The sequence below is a fragment of the Cibotium barometz genome, chromosome 35, assembly GCF_041138505.1.
Source record: "Cibotium barometz isolate CiBa-2024 chromosome 35, ASM4113850v1, whole genome shotgun sequence".
Taxonomy (NCBI): domain Eukaryota; kingdom Viridiplantae; phylum Streptophyta; class Polypodiopsida; order Cyatheales; family Cibotiaceae; genus Cibotium; species Cibotium barometz.
The window spans coordinates 45,519,528-45,530,058 of NC_141080.1; positions in this window are offsets into that span (position 1 = coordinate 45,519,528).

Genomic DNA, 10,531 nt, shown 5'->3' on the forward strand with positions numbered 1-10,531 from the left:
ATGGAGAACGAGAGCAAGACAAAAAATCTTATTGACCCACTAGACTATGGAACGAGAGACTCACATTCGGAGTGTCAACTCAAGGACGGAGAAAGTTTCGCTACACTTGCAGTGGTTTACTCTGCGTTGATGTGTGATGCATGGTTGATTGTCCATGTTTTCTATTGAATATTATATTAATTGGATTTCATTGTTTGTGAGGTTTATGAAGGTACCTCATAGATTATTATTGTACCGGATGGATCTCGCCCAAGTGGGGGATCACATTGTGAAGATCCTTGAAATCACATAGAATATTAAGAGAAAAAATATGGCACTTGACACCTAAATGCACCTCTAAAGTGATTATATATATGTGTCCTTATGGTCTATAGCTATCCCAAATGAAGCTATTTTTGGTCTACACACACAATATTAGGTCAGCATACTAGCTACTATGATGTCTTCAAAAACTAAGATAGTGATGATTTCTCATTGATATTAAAATAGAGATGTGTGAGGTTAGAACATGAGTAGAGAAAGGGGGAGAGCATACACATTAGAAAATAAAGACTAAATGTCCTAACTCAAAGGTTTATTTGTATTCTTTGTAAAAGGTGAAGTCAATGGTTGAAAAGGTAGCACATGGAAAGCACAAGGTGGCACATGGAATGTGAGAATTTATTGGCACATGGATGACGCAAGGGTGCATGTATATCTTGTGGATGAGGGCGAGCTATAAAATCATGTAATCCTTGGCTCATCTTAAAAGCTTGATTAATATGAGTTGATGCCTTGATTAGTTGATTTTAAATGGACACTTAACAAGCTTTCCAAAGGCTCATTAAGAAGAACTTGTTACCACCATAGTATAAAGCTAGAGATAAACAATAGTGGGATATACTTTAGTTAGAGAAAGAGAATGTTTTTTTCTTATTTTGATAAATTTTAGCAAACACTTCTTTTCTTTAGCTTTAATCTACCATTGAGAAGGTTTATAAGGAGCAGAAGAGGAAATCCTCATAGAGCTAGTTTGAGATCTACCATTAGACAAGAGGTTAACATGCTTCATTCCATTTCCTCAACTCTACTATCACACTAGCCATGAATTGTAAACGGAAGAATGGTATCCAAAGGAAGCCACTTGAGAATCGTGCGTCTAAACTGTAGAGGCCTAGATTCTTTTCTAGAGCACTCAAAAAATCCAAGAACAACATTATCAACAACAATAGCAAGGATACCAAGATGGTTGATACTACTAACAAGTCTAACAAGGAGAATCTTAAACCTCGTGTGAGACTAGGTGCTACAAATGCAATAAAGAATGCCACATTGCTACCTTTGGCCCATAAAAGAAGAAGAACAACGTGGCTAAGCTACATTAAGGATGACAAGGACTATAATTCTTTTAAGCAAGAGGGTAATTCTGACCATGACTATTTTGACTATGAAGATAAGTGTCTCATTCTCTTTTGAAAATGAAACGAACCATAACTAGAAAATGAATTACTATTTTACATGATGATGGCAGCACGCATGATTTCATTTTTGAAAGAGTTTTGAGATTGCTTAACCTTGAGTCAACATCTCTCACATTACACAGTTAAGACATCTTTCACTAGCACCAAGCCTATAACTACACTCTGTAGGAAGTGTAGAAGGTTCTTAAACTTCAAGAGAAAAACTCACCCTATTCTCCTTGATTTTAGTGCCCAAGACAAGCTTCCACAATGCTCAATCCATTTACTAGGTGTTTCAATCCATGTGAGTATCACGTGTGTAGGACTGGGTCTAACCATTTTTTTCTCCTTACAAGGGAACCTTGACCAATTAATTTAACCTTGAGGGCCCTCCTATATAACAGGGGCATGGGGCACACTCAAGGGAGGCTAAGGCTATGTTATCTTGAGGCTAGGTTATGATATGATGTTCTCTTGTATAGAGGAATATATCTACTCACATACCATTTCACACTATAGCTACATGCTACTAGATTGGAGTTATACCTCTTGATGGTATGCCAACATTAAGGTAAAGATATGATGTGCTTCATTATAATTCATGTGTGCTTCCCTTGGGCTCGGGGGTGGTCGGCGGGTGGATGAGTTTATGCCTGATTTATGCGTGTTTATGCATAACAATTATCTAGAGAGATCTTAGGGTTTTAACAGTGGTATATAGCAATCTCTAGTTAATTGTTGTTAATTTTTCTTTCTTATTGTAAATTTTTGGCATTTTTTGAAGTAAATTTTAATATTTACTAAATAAAAACATTATTTTGTTGATTTGTGTTGATCATTTGCATGTGGATCGTCGATATGGCGGTTGGAACGCATGTTTCTTCTATTCAATGGACGAATCGACGTTGCGGGAAATTTCGTGAGTTTAATGCTATTTTTTATGGTTTAAAATAAGCATTAATGAAAACTTTTTCCAAAATACCACATATTTTATTGCATATATTTTTGGTAGAATGAATTCCTTGAATTTTTATAATTTTTAGGAAATTTTTTCTAAATTTTTTTAAAGTATTTTTATGGTTAAAAATATATTTTTTTATACATTTTTACGAGTTTTTTTACGGGTATGCTATCAAATTTCTGTCGATTTTCTGCTAAAATGCAGTAGGGGGCAGCATGTTGATGCATGGAATGCTCTCCCGTGTGCGTGGGACCCTCTTCGCCTCTCAATTCTGATTTTTTCTTCTTTTTTTCTCTCCCATGTCGTGTGAACGCCTCTTAATAGGCACAAGTTGATTAATTTTTAATCATACTTAACTTTTAATTATGATTAATTAAAAGATTAATCAAATGTTAATTAAATGGTTAATCCTCCTCTCTAATTACAGAGAAGGAGGGGGTGGAGAGAGAATGGAATGGAGAAGGAGAGGAGAGAGGAGAGAGGGGAGTCCTCTCTCCCTCTGGTTTTTCGCGCACGTGGGGGGGGAGGGGAGGGATTCGCCCACTCACCACCCCCCCCCCCCCCAAAATTAATTTTTGTAAGGTTTTTTAAAACCTTAGTTTAAAAAGGCTTATTTTTTAAGCTTTAAAATATTAAAAAAGAGTTATTTTTTTAAAAAAAAGAAAGCTTTTCAAAGCTTGAAAAAGTTGGAAAAAAGAGGAGAAAATACGAAAAATCACGTCTCACCTATTCGAGGTTTTTTAATGCAGTCTTCCAATCTTGTAGCATATGGACAACCCATAATGCGATCCTCAAAACGGCCTAACACCACGTCCCAATGTGAATTCACCCAATTTCCATAAGCCATAGTTTTCATGCTTGTACACATGCCTACAAGAATAATTGCCCAAGGTTGCTCTTGCTGAAAAAACATTGGAATCATGGTAGCTTTTCGAGCCAAAACATGGTAGTGAATGTCAGGAATATTCAAACAACCATGCATCTTTGACAAACAAACATAATTGCGTGGCAAATAGTCTCAAGCCTTTTTTATTTGTCTTAGTCTTCCAGAACAATTCCAAAGCTTCAAACATGAAAGCTTGCAAATCTTTCTTTCTCCAAACAAGAAATGGTAAATGGAATTGAACATAGGCAATGATCATTGATTGTACAATGCATAATCTCACATCATGTAAGGGCCACATTGAGAGCCTCCAATAAGCAAGTTTCACTTTAAGCCTCTGCAATACCAATGGCAAATGGATATGAACATAGGTAATGATTATTGATTGTACAATGTATAATCTCACATGTAAGGGCCACATTGAGAGCCTCCAATAGGTTGAACTATTTGTCCTAGCCATAGAAGTCGGTGAAAATCCATACAACGTAATGGAATCAGCTTCAACTTTTCAAAATTTATATAAAGTCCAACAGTCTTACCAAATAACTCAAACACTCATGATGCATGTGAGATGAGTTGGATCATTTTTAGGCATGAAGAAAGAGTCATTTACATAGGCAGGTTCCATAAAATAAGTTCCATCCGAATTTCACAGGCCATGAAGCTATCCTGTCTACGTCAATTTATCAAATGTACAAGAGAAAAGGATATGTAGCAATTGCATATAGTAATACACTCAGAGGGCCACCTTGTTTTACCCAATCTTTCCAACGTCTAATGTCTAGAGAGATCCTTACCCAGAATACATTAGGCAGTGCTATCCCTATACAACCAATAGAGTACATGTTGCATTTTCATCCCAAAGCCTAGAGTAGCCATTACATTAGCTAAGTAATCCCATTGCACTATATCAAACGCCTTCGCCACATCCACCTGCATAATTAGCACATCTTGTTTTGTATATTTGGCATATTCCATAGCAATATAGGCATTAGCAATATTATCCCCATTATTTGTCTTCTTGGCACAAAACAATGATGAGGATGCAATCCATCATACAAAACACCTTTCAGGCGGTTGGCTATCATTTTGGTGGCCAGCTTATATATCACAGGCATTAAAGCAATTGGGCGTCATTCATTCAGTGTTTCACACAATTCCTTTTTTAGGAGCTAGTGTAACTAACCCTTCTTTCCACAAAGCTAGCATTTCACCACTCATCCATGAAGCATTTCACCACTCATCCATGAAGCATTAATCATATACAAAATTGGATACTTCAGATCCTGGAAGAATTCCAACGTGAGGCCATCTCATCGAGGAGATTTCTAGTGATCCATGTCTTTTAATCTTGTAGTTCAGTAACACTAAACCATGCATCAAAACATATGGCATCCCCATTGGAGGCTATAGGATTTACACATGCCAAGAATTCACGCCTTGCATTTTGAACTTCTATTGTGGTTTGTGAAGGAGGCTAAAAAATGTTGCACACATGTATCTGGTAGCTTAGCTTTTGTGCTCATCTAATGACCATTAGCCTTTTTAGTTCGAGAAATCTTTGGCCTTCGTCTATCCGCATGTAGACTTTTGAAAAAGGCTTTTGAAGAGCATTCTTTGTCTATTGTTTGTTTGTGGTGTGCCCTTACCTGCCATTTTTGTATCTTCCTTTTCTCATCCAAAGTGATGTAGGTTTTAGCCTCACACAATATCATGTGTTGGACATCTGATAATGTATGACTATGGCTAAGTTCAGTTAATGATTGTAGTGTTTGTTTTACATCATCCGTTCTATGCCTTTGTTCTCCCATGTACCATCTACCATAGTCTGCAACAATAGTTTGCATGCAAAGAGAAAAGCAATACCAAGCTACATCCAAATCTTCTAACAATTGACCCCAAAGTGGCACAATAACATTCTTCACCATTGCTTGAAATATGTTATATGTAAGATAGCTGCTGTTGACAATAAAAAAACGTTGATGCTGAAATAATTGTTCATATATAGACAATTGAAAATACAAGCCCATCCATAAAGTTACATGATTAGACAGTTTAATAGCATAATCTGCCTATAGCTTACATGTGAATGCAGCATACTATCAACCATTTAGCATGTACTATGTATCAAGACATGCTGAATAGTGATCTACAACATTATGTTTGAAAGTAAATCCATGTACCATATTGGCCAACCACATATCATTAGCATCCATCTAGAGAATAAAATTTCACCCATTTATGTCTTTCATTCACTAACATATGAGATGCATGAGGAGTGTAGTCTTTATCTCTGGGGGAGTTATTGAAATCCCTAGGGGAGTTATTGAAATCCCCTCATACAAAAGCATGTGTGAGCCAAGGATAGGAAGCAAAAGTTTGCCACAACCTTTGTCTCACAGAAGACAATTGAGAAGCATAGATTCCTACAAACTGATATACTTCTCCCTGCAACATACATTCAATAACTAGCCATCTCCCAAGAGGCTCATGGAATTCAAGCAACGACTGTAACTCATGCCTTACAAGGAAAGTAACCCTTGAATATGTACAGGTTCTTGCATAAAATTTATCATAACCAGTGAAGTGCCCATACTAGCCACCATACTCATGATGATTATGTTCATGGATACGTGACACATCAGGTTTCATTCTATTACATAGTGCCAAAAATACCTCCATTTAGGATCATAGATCCTTGAACATTGTAAGTCACACACTTTATTGGAATCATTGACACCTTTATCAGAGAAAGTAAAAGAAAGCCAATTCACATCCCTGCTATGGGTCACCACTAGCATCCTGTAATACATGCCATATAGCATCATTCTTATCCACAATTTGTGTACCTCTTTTATAAAGATCCACCCAATTTCTTGACCACATCTATAAAAGGATTCTGATTCTGGCCTCGTACAGTTTGTGGCTCAGTCCAATTTTGGATATGATATGTAGACTAGGGCGGCTACTTAGCTGTTTTCTTTAGAGTCACAAATCCATCTTTCTCAGCCTTCCCTTTGATATTTTCCTTTGTAAAAATTAATGTTTTATTATTTTCTAGAGTTCCATTATGCATGGGGGGCTTACCCTTTAACTTTTCCTACATCTTAACCCCAACTCTTGAGATAATCACCTTGTTAACAAGTTGCATCACTTCCTATTTCTGGGCTAGAGTGTTAAAACCCTAAGATATCTCTAGATAATTGTTATGCATAAACATGCATAAATCAGGCATAAACTCATCCACCCGATCACTCCCGAGCCCAAGGGATGCACACATGAATTATAATGAAGTACATCATACCTTTACCTTGATGTCCCATACCATCAAGAGGTATAACTCAAATCCAGTAGCATCATGTAGCTATAGTGTGAAATGGTAGGTGAGTAGATATAATCCTCATCATATCATAACAAGAGAACATCATATCATAACCTAGTCTCAAGATAACATAGCCTTAGCCTCCCTTGAGTGTGTCCTATGCCCCTGTTATATAGGAGGGCCCTCAAGTGACTCTTGACTCTCCATTTCCCATGTGTGACCCTTGGATGCCTGACCCTAACCTTAACCCTTAAGGTTAGTCCTAACCCATGCTCCACTAGAGCTTGTTCCCATGCTCACAAGCCTAATGTGGGTTAGCCTTAAGGTTAGTCCTAACCCATGCTCCACTAGAGCTTGTTCCCATGCTCACAAGCCTAATGTGGGTTAGTCTCCTAGTATATGCACACATAATGTGCATATAACATACTTTCCCTCTCTCAAAACATTGCACTCTTGCAATGAAAAGAAAGAAATTTGCGCTAAACATTCTCAACCGACCCCCAAGTCGAATCCTCTATTTCCCTATCTTTCCACCTAATTTAAACCTCAGGGATTAGTCAACTACAAAGTTTCCTTTCCCTGAATTCAAGTACCTTATCAGGTTCATGTGGAACATAGGATAATTCTTCGACTTCAACGAGTTCTTGAGGAGTAACTGTGTTATCCTCACCTCCTAGTTTTCCTTTCAATCTATTGATATAAAAGACTAGATGAACTCTAACATGTGGAGGTAGTTTAAGTTCATACGCAACTGTGCCAATCCGATGTATAAATCGAAATGGACCACAATATCTAGGAGATAAATTCGAGCATTTTTCTTTTGACGAAGTCTGAGAATCTTTAGGAACTTTTAAATAAACCAACGCTGCTGGTTCAAAAGACCAAGTTGAGCATCCTCTATCAGCATAGAACCCTGTCCTATCCTAAGCACTTCTGATAGAATCCCGAGCTTCGATCAGCATTTCCTGCATATCACGCAAGAAATCCCTCGATGCATCAAGCTTGATGTCCTGCCCTGGGTTGATACCCATACATAAGCATGAACGGACTAAAAACAATAGCCGTATGTTTAAAACTGTTATAGGTAAATTCCATCATTGGAAGATATTTTTTTCAATTTGATGCTTTTCTAGAGACATATGCACGAAGCATATCCTCTATAATCTGATTCATATGCTCTGTTTGCCCATCAGATTGCCGATGATCAGAGGAATTCATACTCAAAGTAGTTTCCTTGTTGTAAACCATTCAAAATAAAGTAGGAAAACATGGCATTATAACAGTAGGAACTAGGTATCCATCGGTGATCCGATGTACTCACATCTCCACATGGAATTATCGGCGTCCCGAGTTACCCATATCAACATAGAGAGTCGTCAACGTCTTGATGAGTCACATATGTTCATCCGTAAACCATCAAGTTGATTGTATAAATCACCTAAAGTACGGAACTAGAGAAAGAAATGCCAACAAAGGAAGAATCCAAATTTTCTTAATCCGAACACAATAAGATAAACTTGTTGAACTCTAACGAAAGAGATTTCAACAAGTGAAAATGCCGATGAGATTACACTCATCAATACATGCAGGCTATAGATAAAAGAAGTTTATCTAGAGAATGCCCACACAACAACTTTAAATGAATTCAAAAAATGAGATTATCTTTGAATGTTGAGGTCAACATTCTAAGTGATGTAAGCAAAGCAACAATCTTGAGCCGAAATTATCCCATAAGATAATATATGTGAGGGATTGCTAGCATCCCATATACCACTCATACATACCTTACCAATTTGAAACTCCCTAGTATGCCGTTTACGAAATATGAATAAAATCCTTTATAAAAGAAATAAGATGGCTTTATCCTAAACTTTCACATACTAAAACCTGTCTCTACATTCCTGAGACCACATCAAGGAATAACTCTTTCCGAGTACATCATTAGAAAAGAATTTGAATTATTGGCACCTTTCTAATGATAACTACCCAATAAACACACTAAAGTTGGGGTAAAAAAATAACTCACCTAGATACATAAGCAACTAGGTATCCAAGTTGGAATATGTACAAGAGTACAAGAAATATACTCCAAAGTTACCTGCAAAAAACGAAGGCAAATGCTACCTTCAAAGCACATGCAATTATCCAAAAGATCAAAAGATCCTTATAAAACCATGGATAAAAGCATAGAAGCTCATCGAATCCATGAAAACCATAGTTGATCATCTAATGGTCATTAATCATACCAAAAGAAGCATTAAAATTGATGGTGGCCAACTCATCAATTCGGAGTATATAAACGTAGTGTCGTTCAAAAAAAACTCCAAAGTAAGCAAGTGAAACACATGTGTGTAGCACTCAATAAAAAACCCCTAGACACAAGTGATCTAGGCAGAACCTGATGAATCCAAATAAAACTTTAAAAATATCCAATAAAATCCACCAAAACAAACAGATCAACTAACCCATGATAGAATTTGTCTTAGGCTTAGAATGGCTAAACAATGGTAAAAAATCATGAAAACATCGTTTAGAATTAATACAAACAAAATAAACTATTAATATGATGTATAATCGTATTAATAATATGTGAATAACCCGCATCTATCTAATGTCAGCACGAGAAAACATACTTCAATATTAAATAACCCTCGAAAATATTAAATTCTCGAGAAAAAAAATTATCATGATATTTTTCCTAATTTTTTAGGGCTTCAAAATATGATAATTTTGAATTCCACCAAACCTATCTTATGGCATTCCAAACCTATATTTTTCCAGAAAATTTTTAGCAATTTAGATTTGCCAAAATACCAGTGATATTTTAAAAATATCAATTTCTAGGCTTTCTAACAATAATTTCTAGAAAATTCCTAATTTTTCTAGAGAATCCCATCGTTCACGAAAATTCCAATTCCGCCCGAAAATTCTCAAATCCAATGAAAATTAATAATTTTAATGGATTTTTTAATTTGTTGGGTAAAAAAATATATTTTTAAAGGAATTTGAATGGTCACAGGCACCCGAATGGACACACCACATGCCAAACACCAACCCCACATTTTCCAAAAAAATTTAATAACCTTTGTCTAATTTTTCACTAATTTTAAAGAATTTTTAAAAATTTTAATTTACCCTGAACGCATTAGAATATGAACGGTCAAAAAATTTTGGAATCCCAATGGTCTTCCTAGAATACGGAAAGCCAACAGTTTTGGGAAAATGAAAAGACAAAAAAAATCGAAATGTGAAAGGTCAAAAGATTCCGGAATCCGAAAGGTCAAAAGATTTTTCGGAATTTGGAAAGCCAATAGGTTTCCCGGGAATGCGGAAAGCCAAGAGTTTTCAAGAAAATAATTTTCAGAAATATCCAAAGATTTTTTTCCGACATAACCTGGGTCTACATCATAGACTGATATGGAGAAATATTAAAAGGTAATTATAGCCATATGAACCATTACCTCCATTGATTGAAAATGATAGGCTTCATGACTAGAAAGTGAAAGGGAAAACTGAAAATGCAAGGGGATTACATTTGGATACGATAACTATAGAGCTAGCATGTATAATCATCTGCTGCCACCACCTTGGATTCATGCACATGGTAGATGGTGGAAAAAACAACACCATAGTATATGGAAAAGTAAGTTGCCTTCAAAGCAAAGATAATTTCTTTGGCACTATTTAGTGGGTGTCCTCCCTGTTGAGCGGAGATGCTAATAGACAGATAGGTAGATCCACCTACTGTAGATGTGGAGCTCGGTCTGAAATTGTTCCACATATGTTATGGCATTTTTTGAAGACAAGAGAGTTTCTTCGAAGATTGGCTGATGATATCTCAAGTCACTTCCATGCTAGCAAGCGTTTTTAATATTTGGGACTGGTGTGCCCAACTCTCTTGATTTTCTTCTTCCTATGGACTACAT